General features: G+C 43.2%; 1 long non-coding RNA gene across 1 annotated transcript; it reads right to left on the reverse strand.

Annotated features, from left to right (window-relative positions):
- Positions 1–9919: 9919 nt before the first annotated feature.
- LOC134175189 (uncharacterized) lies at positions 9920–14653 on the reverse strand. The gene is made up of 2 exons (XR_009968917.1): positions 14194–14653; positions 9920–12915 (listed from the first exon to the last, which is right to left on the reverse strand). It is a non-coding gene; the product is annotated as an uncharacterized LOC134175189 (long non-coding RNA).
- Between the last annotated feature and the right edge of the window lie 189 nt (positions 14654–14842).

Here is a 14842-nt window from a genome sequence, read left to right on the forward strand (position 1 = left end):
CAAAATAAGGGACAGGTTTCCAATAATGCTCAGTATGCTGAGCTAATTTTAAAAGTTCCTCATTTAATTTAGTGCCTGGATCAGAGTCCAGCTCCTACTGAGAGACAATACCTATCAACCAAATAATTCAGCTTGCTAACTGCTTTGCAAGATCTTCCACAAATCTAGTTCCCTTCCGTTGTGCTACCATTACTTGTGGCTATAATGACAGGCAGTTAATTTCCGGAGGAGGGAAATTCCTCAAAAGAATGGAAAGAGGTTTTTTTTCCATTAAAATTTAGTCCCATTCATAAAGGTAGAAGATATCCCAGCCTGTGTCACAAATTTACCATCTGCTCACACAGCACTGAAAAATATCCAGGACATGTTTAGTGGATGTGGGACATCCACTCTGCATTTGGGGGAAGGGAAGCAAGGAGAGCTGAGACTGAATTAAATAAATGATCACATTATATTGCTTGATATTACACCTAAAGTGTCTGCTGCCTAAGAAAATTCTGATAATTCTTACTGAAGCATACACAGGGTCAGCTTTAAAGCACCCTTTAAATTGGAAGCCATCCTTAATGGTCATAAGGAAAGCTCAGCACAGCAAAGCTCCAGATCTTTTTCAGAGACACAGATATTTTGTTTCCTCATTTAGTGTCTATTTTAACACTGAGAGGGCTGATTAAAGTGAGAAACAGTATACTTCCAGCAACAACTTCCATGATATCCAGTTTACTTTCAATATCTGAAACAGTGTGGAGTACTTAGTCTCCACTGTTACTCTCTCCCATGCTATCTCAGAAGACACAAAAGCAATGCATAGAATACAGCAGCTCAGATTACTGAGATTTTAGATACCTGTCAAAGTGGAGTATGTCTGACAGACTGCTCAGGAGCATGGACAGCTGGCAAACAGCATGCCAGGCTTTTAATATAGATGCCCAGAAGAAGAGGGAGCCAGCACCACACAAGCCAAGTTCCACATTCATTTACCTGTTTGCCTGTAAATGCGTGAGCCCTGGCACTACCACTGAATCAGGCCTCAGTGCCATCCTCGATTATAGTCAAGATCAACCCATAATCAACATCATCTACAACACAGGCATGCATTCTTCTATAGGCATTGGTATCCAAGCAAATATTAATTTATTCTGCATTCTGTCTGGCTTTGTCTGACTTTTATTTTTATTAAAGCTAACTGCAGTAGCTCCACCACAGTTTAAGGTAATGGTTAACCAGACAGATGAAATCTCACTGAATGTTGTTGTTGAACTGGCTCACTGAGACATGAGCAACTTCAGTGAAAGTACTGAGCCTTGATAAAGACAGGGAAATGCCCTTCTACCTAACTCTGATGATGGGGAGCCTTCCTTCCATGCTTTCCTGCCAGTAGACCTATGCTTGTTTTGTGAAGTTGACAAGTGATGACCAACTATTAATAGAAAATCTCAGGAATCACTTTATGTGTTTCCAAAGCCATGATGTAAACTTAGCTCTTCATACAGGAAAAAACTAGCAAGCTCTGTATTCAGACCCAGACAAATGGTTAGCTAGGTGCATTAAGCAAACAAGTACTAACCTAGTCTTAGTATAATTATACCTTCACCTGTTTTCTCCTTGTTTAACTATTTGAAGTTATTTTTTTTCTTTCTCTTTGTGAGAGGGAACTACTCCAAGGAGGTCTTAAGCCTGATTGGTCACTGCTTTCCTGGCTTCAGTGGGGCCACTCCAGTATAAAACTGGAATAAATAAACAGGAAGTCAGATTTTGGGATACTTGCGTGTTTCTGAAAACGTCTATTTGGAGAAGACTGCCCACAGATGACCTGGAGGAGGATTGCCATAATAAAGCCTTTTTCTTGACTATAACTTCACATATAGTATGAGCCCCTTCCATATTACATTTCATACCTGGCACAACCCATAAAATCAAACTTTGTAAAGAACCTTTCTGGAATCTGATCCACAATTAAAAGTGTGGCTACCATGTAGACACAACATCCCTGATTCTAAACTGGAGAGACATGGATTTGACAGATGAACCACTCAGTGGATAAGTAATTGGCTGGATGGTCACACTGTAGGAGTTGCAGTCAATGGCTCAAAGTCTAGGTGGAGACCAGTGATGAGTGGTGTCCCTCAGGGGTCAGTACTGGGACCAGTGCTGTTTAACATCTTTGCTGGCAACATGGACAGTGGGATTGAGTGCACCCTCAACAAGTTTGTTGATGACACCAAGCTATGTGGTTCAGTTGATAAGCTGGAGGGAAGGAATGCCATCCAGAGGGACCTGGACACACTTGAGAGGTGGGCCAATGCCAACCTCAAGAATTTCAACCAAGCCAAGTGCAAGGTCCTACACCTGGGTCAGGGCAATCCTAAGCACAAATACTTGTCTGGGCAGAGACTAAAAGGAGAGAAGCCCTGAGAAGAAGGTATTGGGGTGCTGGCTAACAAGCTCAACATGAGCCAGCAGTGTGTGCTTGCAGCCCACAAAGCCAATTCTATCCTGGGCTGCATATAAAGAAGTGTGACCAGGAGGGTGAGGGAGGTGATTCTACCCCTCTACTTCACTCTTGTGAGACGCCACCAGCAGTACTGTGTTCAGCTCTGTGGCCCCCAGCATAAGTACGTGGAGATTTTGGAGTGAGTCTAGAAGAGGGCCACAAAGATGATCAAAGGCTGGAGCACCTCTTCTGTGAAAACAGGCTGAGAGTTGGGCTTGTTCAGCGTGGACAAGAGAAGGCTCTGGAGAGACTTTAGAGCAACTTCCAGTACCTAAAGAGGGCTTTCCAGAAAGCTAGAGAGGGACTTTTTACAAGGGCATACAGTGACAGGACAAGGAGGAATGGCTTTAAACTCAAAGAGTAAAGAATTTAGGTTACATACAAGGAAAAAATGCTTCCCCGTGAGGGTGGTGAAACACTGGCACAGGTTGTCCAGAGAAGTTGTGGCTGCTCCATCCCTGGCAGTGTTCAAGGCCAGGATGGGTGGGGCTTTGAGCAACCTGATCTAATGGCAGGGGATTTGGAACAAGATGATCTTTAAGGTCTCTTCTAACCCAAAGCATTTTATGATTCTATAATTCTATGTGAAGATAAAATAAGCCTTAATCCCAATTAAAAATAAATTTCAGAAATATATCTGAGCACTTCAGAAAGTTCTTGGGTTAGTCAGGTATGTGGAAGAGAAGGGAAAAACAAGGAAGCCTGAATGGCAGACTAGTTCTGTAACAATGAATAAAAGAGGATGGAGGTCAGCTCATCCTCAGTCACTAACGCAGGGCTTGAATAAATGAGGAAGATGCCACACGGGAAAATAGGATGTCAACTGACTTCTGTTCTAGCTCCGCTGGCCTAACTGTATGTTCTGCTGTGGTTACTTTCTACCCACACACTTCACTTGGAGCTACATCATACAACATCATGCAACAGAGTAGGTTGGGCTTTGAAAGTTCACACCTTTTAGCACATGCCAGTCATTCTCCAGGAGAAGTGCACACTATGACGTTAGGTCACTTGGTCCGTAAGACTTAGCTTTCCACCATAGAATTGGGATGAGGGTACCATTTTCTTCATCTGAAGAGTACGTTTTTATCTGCAAGCACTTTGGGGCAGAACCTGTTGCTTTCGCAATAGTTTAACATCTTACCAAAATGGGGGCTCTACCAGCTACTGCCATACAAATGTCCACAAGACATGAGTTTGAAGGAACTCATTTATGTTGGCAATGACAGAACTGTCAGAATAGATACCTTGAGATGAATGTCCTTTGTGTCCATAACCATCAATTTGCAAAAACAATTCTAAATGATCCTACCTGTTGACAAACTCATTACTGTTGTTAACCTGAGTTTTTTGTATCTTCACTGTCTTACAAGGTTCCAAAAAAATTTTACATTTTACTTAATTTTGCTGTCTTTTTTTTTCCCCCCTTAACAAACTTCACCGCTTTTCCATTGCTGCTGCTGCCACGCAACCATTTGCAACAAACTTGGGTGTCAAGAGAGCTGTGGGGCTGTTGGGTTCCAGTGTCCCTTGGGCTTTCACGGGGCAAAACATGCATACAGCCCTCAGACTGGTATCAAATGCGGACCTTGGCACGAAGGTTTTGGCAAGTTATCTGCCCTTACTCAAGCTCCATTACCTCTGTAAGTACGGAGTGCTGGAACTATGGAGGCTGTCACTTTCTTCCCATGGGCAATCACCTGTACAATCAGAAGGCACATTTGCCATTACTGCTACTGTACCTTCCAGAGTGCTGACACCCACCATGTAACTCTGGAGGAAAAGAGAAAGAAAGAAAGAAAAAAGAAAAGAAAAAATCCCACTCTACAGACAACACAAAGGCTCGAAAAGCTTGAAGCTGGAACCTCAGAACCCAGGAACTGCTGAGCTATTAATTTCTCTGAAATGTGTCTGCCTTACAAAAAAACCCATACTTCACACATATAGAAGCAAAATATTCTTTGCAAGCTTCCCAAAGGAAGGATTCTTTTTTACTCTACCTCAACATGGCTGCTTTTGTAAATCCCACATTACAGCCTGAATTAAAGAAAATTAAAAAGACAGAACAGCTTCTTTAGTTCAAAAAATACACAAGTTGTTGTTAGCAGGAGAAAAAAAAAAAAAACGTTTGCAATCTTGACCTTTACAGAGGTAAGACAAAAAAACAACTACTTCTTTATACTAATAGCATTCTGTGCCTGTCCCTTGTATATTTTCTCTTAAACTTGCCATTTTGCTGTTGCAGCTGGGCTTGTCAGTTTTCAGCACTAATGGGTTTTGATATGGTGTCAGGGGAAGTCAACAATCAATGCTGGAAAAAAGGGCTATCACTGCTGACACAGCTAAGGATGGAAGCACAATGGCCTTCGTTTGGAGAGAAACAGAAGAAAAATCCTGAGTTATATCTTGCTTTGAAGATTAGGAGAGATTTAGCCCTCTCTGACCAAGCTATCACTTTCACCCCTTCCTGCCTCACCCTATCCTCCCACTGGCCTCTAACATTATTTTACATCTCACCCAAAAGATAGGTTTTCATTTTAATGAAAAAAGCAAAACATTTTATAACAAAGATTTTAAAGGACCATGGTTCACATTTTTGTTTTTAGCTGTTACAGTTATTAGCTTTCAAAAAGAGGAGTTAAAAAAAGGCTGGGCTGTGCAGTGAATACTTGTGGAGCAGCATGGCAGAAAAACCCTTTTGGATGCCTTTACTACTGCCTAGGTGTGAATCAGACCAGTGCTGAGCCTGTCAGCTTCAGATGAACTCAACGCATGCAATGGACACTCGGTAGGTGTTAAATCAGGTGCCACAGACAGTTATGAAAGATAAACAGTGTTCAAAGGCACTAAAAAAAAAAACAATGGCAATATTATTTATTTCCATAGCTTTGTGTCAGAAAATCTGACTAGCTCTAAGTCCCTCAGAGTCCTAGAGAGACAGGGAGAGGTTATGACTATTAAAGTTTCCAGATGGGGAAACTGTGACAAGTACATTCTTTAAGATCATACCAGGATCTTTCTTACACTCACAGGCAAGAATGGAAATCAGCAGACATCAGCACAAACATGTTACCTTGCTCAAAACTTTAACTGTCCAGTATTACTACAGATCTTTTCATATCAGTGGATAAAAGGTCTATCATGGATTTTCCTCTCCCTCTAATGAAAGAGACTGAGATTGATGTCAGAAAATTCAACACCTCCAAAGTAAACAGGAATCTTTCTTCTTCCCAGCCAAGAAATCAGCTTCTCAGAGATATTTAGATATGCCTGATTCTACAGAAAGTCCCAGAATATCCTTTCCAAATATAATTTGTTCTTCTAGCAAGTCATGGCCCTAAATATGGACACACATTTACTCTCCTATTAATTAAAAAGATAATTCTGGTATCACAGTCTATCTTCACCAAAAGCCAGTTGCACGTAAGGGGTTCTTCAGGCAGGAGGACACTGCAGGGCCATGGCAATAAAAGCAAAGTGAGGGGAAAGAGTGGCTAAGAACAGAAAAGGAGGAAAGCCAGCAGCAATGAGACAGTGGAAGGAACGAGGTGAAACCTCATGAGATGCTGAGGTTTTTAAGGTGACTTGTCCCTGTGGGAGGCATTTTTTCTGCAGCTACTTTCTTTGTCACTCATCAGATAAAAAGTAGAGCCAGGGGAAAAAAACATGAATGAAAACATTTTTCACAGTGTTTCTCCTCATCCTTACGGGTCCCTTCCAACCCGAGATACTCTGTGATTCTGATTCCTACCTCTTGCACTTCTCTCTGCAAGCCTTGCTGCCAAAACCTGTCCAACCATTAAATGTTGTTTGCAGGCAATCACTAGGTGCTAAATTCACGATGGCATTAGTAAGCCATAAAGCTCTTAGAACATTCCTACTATAGCACAGTTTTGACACCAGTCTTTAAATAACAGCAAGAAGCTGCTTCTCCAAGCCACTTGTTGGCAACACACATTTGTTTTGGCCAGCTGCTACAGTGAAATACGGAGCAGCACCTAGGAACATGGCTGCCATCGAAGATCCTACAGGATACAGCAGGCATTAAAGCACCTCAGAAGTAATTGTGAAAACCTTCTCTCTTCTTGGGTGTTACACTGCACCAGGAGAGTTGGGGCTTAAGGACCTGACCCCAAGCCCACTGAAGTGAATGAGTCTCTGCCCACTCCAATGGGCTTTCAGAACATGCTGCTTGAAGGAGAGGTGAAAAGAAAGAGATGTTAGAGGCTGTTTCAAGAACATTCTGTACTGTGTGATTTAACATCATTAAAAATAAGTAAATAAATAAATAAACACAAACTGATTCACAGAGTTTATTTTACCTATATAATGGGGACATGGTCAGTCTCTGATGTTCAAAGCTAGATGAAGTCTGCAAAGAAAAAAGAACATCATTGTAAACCAAAGTGCCTAACTGATAACCAAATAAGGGAAATTTGTGGTGTTTGCAAACATGAGCTTGAGAGAAACAACAAAGCTTCACCCATTACTATACAAAGGAAGGAAAATTATGAGAATTTTAAAGTGCATAAATAAAAAAAAATATGAAGACTAGAAGACAATTTTGCATTCCAGGTTAATAAGCCAAAAGCAGTCATTTATCTCCCCATATCACTACCCAATTCATTATTGCTATCTATCAAAACACAGGGAAGGAGCATCAGTCCCGCCTGTTCTATGAAGGAAAAGGAAAAAAGGTCATGGAGTTAAATCCTATAATACACTTTAAAGAACTGAAATTAGTCTCTTACAAAAATCCAATTGAAATTGACTTAAAGCTGAGTCCTATGACCTGGATGGAAAAAGTGGTTGAAGGACTGTAAGCAGCTGGTAATCATGGGAAGTGATATACTGAGCCGGTTTGCTGCAGAGGTATGTTTTTGGTCTCTTCTTATTTAATATCTCAATTAATGATCTGGAAAAGGAAGTAAATAGCACATTAATGAAATTCACAAATGACAATAAACCAGGAGGCTTGCAAATGTCAGAGAGGACAGCAATAATATAAATGGATACTAACAAGGTTAAATATGTAGGCAGGCAATAAAATGAAATGCAACTTCGAAAAATGTAGACTAATACACTGAGGAAAAATAATCAGAAACATAGTCCATGAGAAAGCAAAACCTGGAAAGCATCTGTGCAGAAAGATATCTTCGGGTGACAGTGAACAACAAATTGAATACAAATTCTCAAGGAGATACATAATTTTTAAAAACGGATGCAATTTTGGGCTGTGCATGCAGGGGAATAATGTCAGAAGATGAAAATTATTGTCTATGCATCTGGGAAGACTTCTGGTGAATACTGCACCCACTTCTAGACACCTCTGTAACAGAAGAATGCCAGCATACTGGAAAGGACTTCCAAGAAGAGAAATAAACCTTGATTAGACAAGGAAGGTGACAGGGTATACATATATGTATGGTTTCAGCTGGGATAGAGGTAGATTTTCTTCTCAGTAGCTGGTACAGTGCTGTGTTTTGAATTTAGGATAAGAATAACGTTGATAACACACCAATGTTTTAGTTGTTGCTGAGCAGTGGTCAAGGACTTTACAGCATCTCATACTGCCCTGCCAGCAAGTAGGCTGGGGAGCAAAAGAAGCTGGGAGGGGACACAGCCAGAACAGCTGATCCCAACTGACCAAAGGATATTCCATACTGTATGACATCATGCTCAGTATATAAACTGGGGGGAAAGCTGGGCGGGGGCTGCTGCTCGGGAACTGGCTGGGCATCAGTCGGCAAGTGGTGAGCATTGTGCATCTGTTATTTTTATTATTTCCCCTTCCTTTTCTGTCCTATTAAACTGCCTTTATCTCAACCCATGAATTTTACTTCTTTTTCCAATTCTCTTCCTCATGTCACTGGGGGAGGGGGAGTGAGCAAATGGCTGTGTGCTGTCTACCTGCTACCAGGTTAAACCACAACACAAGGGAAAGCAACAACTGCCTAGAAACATGTAAAAGATGAACAGAGAGAATGGACAGGAATTTCTCCGTTGCTAACATGCAGTGGTACAGCTAAATGTAATGAGATGGAACTCAACAACATTTGGACAAAGTATCACACAACTTCTCAGAAACCACATGATTCGGTCGAGCAGGTGATTTTCAAACGGAGAATGAAAAGTCCCGTCAAACAAAGCATATGAAACTTGAGAGGGTAAAACAATCAAAGGCAAACTGTAGTGACCAATTGTGCCTTTGCAGGAAGTTGAACTACTTGGCCTAAGAGGTAATTTCCATGTTTAAATTCCCTGATTCTGTCTGCCCCAATATTCAGCCCCATTAGTGGGTTTGATCTGTTACTGGGTTCCTACACACAGTGATATTTTTTCAAGGGAATGCACACCACATATACTTCAGTCCTGGTACAAAGTCTCCTGTAGAGTAAAAGCTGACTGCATACATTGACTATTTAAAGTACTCAAAACCAAGCAGATGTGTGACCTGCTTTCATTAAAAAAAAAAAAAAGAAGTACTTTTCCAGCAGACATGGGTTTTTAGCGACATGATCCTTCAGTGTAAAGTATTTTGGTTATTTGAAGGAAAATGTGATTATTTGTTTATTCATGTCTACTATCTTTCCATTTCCATATTTTCTGTACTTTAGCATCTTTATTTGTTCTCATGTAATACACTGGAACTTGCCTAGTTACAGTAGAGGTCTACTCAAAGTGAAAAAGGAAGCTTTTAATGCTGAAGTGTACTGTAATGCTCCAAGACCCTGGTGTTAAAAGTAAAACGGGAAAGAAAGACTGAAAGTAGTATGTAAGTTAAGAAATACATAGATATAATTTTCCTTTTATAGAAAAAAATGTGATTTCATCAATACAGTGATATCTGTGTGTGCACCTGTATTTACATGTACATACCTTACCAAGTTTCCCATTTTTATGCCACCCAGATAAGTCCCTTTTTATGAATATCTACCTTGGTCTTTACAAAAACTGTTTCCACATTCTTCCAAAGAGAACAAAGAGGTGAAAGGTTTTTCAAAGTTTTTCTGTCCTTCTCGCTTCCCCTAGGGGTTGTTGGAGAGCTGAGGAAGGAGGAAAGCTTACTGAGAAGAAAGCTCCTGGTTTTACCGTAATAAAAGGTGGCAATCTTATCATGTATAGATGCTCAAAGGATGTATAGACAAAGGACGACGGCAGTGAAGATTGCCATAGGCAAAACAGCAGATCTAATCAAAAGCTCTATACGCATGGATGTAGGGAGCCAGTGGGAAAGGAAAGCACTCACAGCACAGAATCTGGACTTGCTCTTCTGTCTCTCCACGGCTACCTCACTGGAGCGCAGGAGAAGCCAGAACCCTTGGTATTTTGGACAGAGAGGAGCCTAGCCATTGCCCTAACTCTGACTGTGTCACAGAAAGCTGTTAATATAATAGCAGTTTTACTTCTTTTTTTTTTTTCCTGTTTTTGTTTTTGTCCTGAATGGGAGCACATGCGGGTAGCTACCTCTCATCAACAAAGTCAGTGGAATGAGGTGGTGTTTGTATGGCAAGCACTGTAAAAATAGTTCTATTGTACAAAACAAATTACAGACCAAACGCATATGTAAAAAAAAAAAAACCACAACCTTTAGAACACTGTCATTTTCAAAACTGTCAGACGTATGAATTGATATATGTCCTCAGGCTCTCAAAGATTACTGAAAGTCAGGACACCAACCAAGAGAAGTAAAGCATTCTCAAGCCAAAGCTACTGCAGAACTCCTCCTTCAACCCACTGTGAGTAATGTGCTAACCCAGGTGTCCCAGAATAGTCAGAGGTATTACACAATCTGTGTGCTCCATGCTCTGAGAACAATGACTGAGAACAATGAAGCACAGCTAAATGTGCTAAGGTACTGTGGCAGCCACACCTCGGCGTTTTTTCTGTTAGTTTTTGTTAATTTGCCTGGGGGAGGAGGGTGTTTTTATCTAGCAACACAGGCACTGTAAGCCATACTCTTTTCTGGAACTGTCAGAAAACAGACAGTCTGTAAGTCAAAGCACAGGGTTTTTTGTTTGGTGGTTGGTGTTTTTTTCTGTATGCTTCTGCCTCATGCCCTTGCCTGCCTTGCCTGTTTAGACTAAATTCTTTGGGTGGCAGGACACAGTACCACAGTTTTCACAGTGCCAAGCACAGCGGGACCCAGTTTTTACTGGCCCATGTGAATTGCCATGAAGCAACAAGCAAATAATAATAATAATAACTTACCACACATCACTGTTGCAGAACCCTGCAGAAACCAAGGGCCAGACACTCCAAGCAGATAAGCTGGCAGGAGGAAACCTGCACTGCCGGGCTCTGCCTGAGTAGGTGATAGTATTTGATTGCAGACACCTCTCCTCCTCCCAGTGTCCTCATTCTTAATATGCAACATAAAATGCATCCCTGGGCACAGACAGCAAAACTAACCCACCAGATCCACCTCAGTTCAGCACAGCAGTAACTCCCTGCTCCTCCAGCCCTTCCAGCCCCTCCAGGTGTCAGCATGAAGAGTTGTGCTGTCTGCCTGGTGCAAGACAGGCAACGGGATGTTTAATGGTCTATGCTCCTGTCTGAGCCAGACTTAAGCTGAAACTGTCTCTCCACATGCAACTTGGGTATCTGGCAAGCCTCAGCGAGACACGTTTTCCTCTTGGCCTCCTTTCCTTATTTCTAGGCCCAGTGTTCACATTCCAGAGAGCAGAAGAGAGGAGGGGGGAAGGAGGAGGAACAATGGAAGGGCACACCAAACAAAGAGCTGTAGCCTGCAGAGGCCCAAGGAAACCATAGGAAAATGAAGATACATTCTCAGAAAATATAAAACCTGAAGAAATGTTCTTGTATGCAGCATAAAAACAGATTTGGAAGGGGTGACAGAGACTGACTAGCACTCAGTATCACATCATCAGAGGCAGTGAAGAGATATCAGGCAGGGGGCTGGGAAGCAGCAACCAGCTGCCCCATATGGTCAGCTCTTGGTAGGCAATTTGATTTTCATTTTCTCCACACATTGTGTTCATCCCTGTGGCATCTGGATGAAAAAACAGTGGTGGAAATAATAGGACAGGCTTGCCCAGGGCATTTTTAAGGGCCTGAGAGCCATTCATTCATAGACCAAATCTAGACCAGGATGGAAGCAGGTAATCTGCTGACTGTTTGTTGTCTTATATGAAATGTTCCAGTGGTACTTCACAAGTATCCACATAAAAATTGAATAATTCACAACTTTCTTAGCATTCTCAGCAGATAGCTCAGCCTCCGCAGCCACCCAGGACTCCACAGCTTCTTAGTACTAATGACTTAGCTCTACAAATATATTTAAGCACACAAGTCTATGCAGGTTCCGGGTGTAATTGTGGTCTATCCCAAAAATGGTTTGAGGCAGTGAAGAGTAAGGTAAGGTGTGGGAAAGATCCCGTGATTGTACCTGTTCTGAGAATAAAAGGAGCTCTTCGTTCTCCTAGGCTATTAATCTGGTACCTTCCATGAGCACAAACCTGGAAGAGCTAATTTAGATACGTGACCTTCTGTTGTCTTCCATGTGTTTGCAGGATAGTGACAATGGCAGCTCAGTACATCCCGTGTTCTATTGCAGTTTGTCTTGCAGAAACAAGAGAATTTATTATTGTTGTCATCATCATTTCAAAATAAATTACATCTAATAGAAGAAATCCTCATACAGTTACAAAACAGTCATCCTCAAGTCCTGCTGTCTAACACTGCCTTTCCACCAGTTTTCTCCAAAGACTGCCAAAATAAAGATCAATTAATATATATGGACAAACAATTAAAAATCCAATGAAAAAAAAATTCAACCCCTAAAGCAGGGTTGTTAGGACCTTTTTGGTGTGTCCTGTCAGACACAAAAGAAAGGACATCATGCAAACTCATTGATACCATACACATATCTCTCAATGCCAAGCCTGGCTCTGGTACCCATGTTTCATTCCTCTAGAGAAAAAAACTATTTTACAATGACCAGATCTCACAGTGGTGTAAATAAATCATTAAAATGGAGGGAAATTATGATATTTGTCGGAACACACAAAGATGTGCCCCGAAACATTTTTGTTTAAATAAACATTGGACAAAAACTATAAAGCTAGAAAAAAAGTTATTCCTTTTTCTTATTCAGGATGGGAATCATCACTGCTATTGTAATTCAGCTGCTGATAAGGATGTTCAGACACCACATGGTGAAACAATATAGCCTACATTTACCTGGGAGTCAGGAGACCTCCACAGCCTTAAACAAACCATCCGTGCACCTTCCCACTGTGTCTCACCATTTGAAAAGCTGCCTGTCAATGAGTATCTGCATGAAGCTGGTACTGTGGTTCGTACGCTGCATGGGACTGTGTAGATGCTACTGTAACACAATTAACAGCAACGGTTCTGAATTAAGCTGGAGAAGTCTTTAGCAGCAGCTAGGGTGAGCCCTGCCAGAAGGCAACAACAGAAGAAATGATAACTCAATGAGAAACTTGAACTGATAGGAAGGTTTCCCATTTGGATAAAAACATGAGAACCCTGGACCAGCAATGCCCCCCTTCTATGATGCCAGCCAACAGATACTCCTCCCAGGAACGTTCAGCCTTACGGGTGGTGGCTCTCCTCCTTACTCTTCAACTGCAGTCCCCACTTGTGCGTGTGCACGTGTACACGAGCACAAGCATAGAGGAGAGGCCAGATTTTATTGTGATGTGCAGGGCGGGTGATTCAAGACTTTGTGTAGGCAGTTGAGTCACCTCCTTAGCAAAAAAATGTTCAACACTATTGTAATTCCCTCTTTCTCACCTGAAGTCCAGCAATGTATGCAGAACCTTCCAGCTCCGTATTTCTTAAACAGTGAAAACGTGCATGGAAAGTTTAGCTTTAAAAACGTGTGACTGCAACAAAACAGGTTTGCCCCTTCGTGTCGGATATCATGAATCCCTGTGGCTCGGCGGCAAGGAAGGAAAAGCTGGGGGGCGGGGGGATAAATTTGCTTTTGCGGAGGGGGGCCAGTGTTTTGGGCTTATTTAGTAACGCGCGAGTAAACAGCGCAGGCCGGGAAATGCAGCGCAGTAAGAATCTGTGTCACCCTTTGGAGCCTACTGCTTTAAATTTGCGCGCTGTAGCTTGAAGCATTGCACAAACTCTTGGTCTGCTGACTGCCTCCCTGGAACACAAACACACCGGTGATTGGGAAAGCTGTTTTCCAGCTTGCCCGCCCTCCTTTCTGCCGGGCTGCTTTTGGTGTTCATTTATTTTTAAAGAAGTCTTGTACATAAAAAAAAAAAAAAACAAAAAAAAAACAAAAAAAAAACAAAACAAACCGAACCCCAACCACACAGCATTTTTAATCAACACCTATCTCCTTCCAGGACCCTATGATCCTCTATTGATTCCCTTTAAAACGCTTTTCTTTTTCTTTGCCCCCTCTGCTGATCGAATTTCAGATCAGCCAGGATATGCAACTAACCTTCCGGCACAACTGAACCCAACTGACTCACGGAGATCAAAAGGCTCGATGCATTCATTAAAACGTAGCACAGCCCAAGCAGGATCTTTAACGCAAGCTCTCCCTTTGCATTGCAATTAACGTGGGGGAGATGAATTCTTTTTATTTTTATTTTTTGCAAATGTTCTTGCTTTTTATTTTCAGGCTGCGGGGGGGGGGGGGGCGGGGGAAGGAGCGGTGGGAGGGAATGAGAACAAAAGAGAGATCTTTTTACCCGAGGATGACGTCAGTTTGATTCTACTGACAACTACTGATGCACGTGGAGCAGTCGCGGGCAGATCCCCATACCCACCCCCTCTCTCCCTCCCTCCCTCCCTCCCGCATGGCACGTCTCTGGGATACAGTATACGCCGACAGCCCACGGGCCGAAACACACGGCCCTTCCAACTCCGGCCGCCCTCGCCCGGGCCGGTCAGCTGCCCGCTGCCCCGCAGACGGCGAGCAGGGGAGGGAGGGGGCGGAACAGCCCGCGGGCAGGGAGAGGGGATAAGGCTCTAGCTCAAGAATGTTGCTCGTTACCGCGGCCTCCGCGGGGATGCGGCCACAGAAAATAGTCCCCGTGCCCCGGCTCCCGTGGGGCTCTCGCTGCCCCACTCAGGGCCCCGCCAGCCCCAAGGACTGGGGGTCGGCGCTGCCGCGGCCTGCCGTGAGGGGCAGGCTGTGACCGCTGGGCCCCCGCCTCCCGCGGCCGCGCTGCGGCCTAAAGCGGGGAGAGCGGCCCTGCCGGCGAGGGGCCTGGCTGCGCGCAAAGCCCGGCCTGGATCCTCACGGAGCGCGGCACCGCGCCGGGGCGCGGAGGAGGGCGCTCACCGCCAGCTGCCGCGGTGCCGTGAGGAGGAAGGAGGAGGTGTCCGGGGGAAAGC

The sequence above is a fragment of the Pezoporus occidentalis genome, unplaced genomic scaffold (assembly GCF_034315485.1).
Source record: "Pezoporus occidentalis ecotype Australia unplaced genomic scaffold, CSIRO_AGI_Poc_V1 ctg67, whole genome shotgun sequence".
Classification (NCBI taxonomy): Eukaryota; Metazoa; Chordata; class Aves; order Psittaciformes; family Psittacidae; genus Pezoporus; species Pezoporus occidentalis.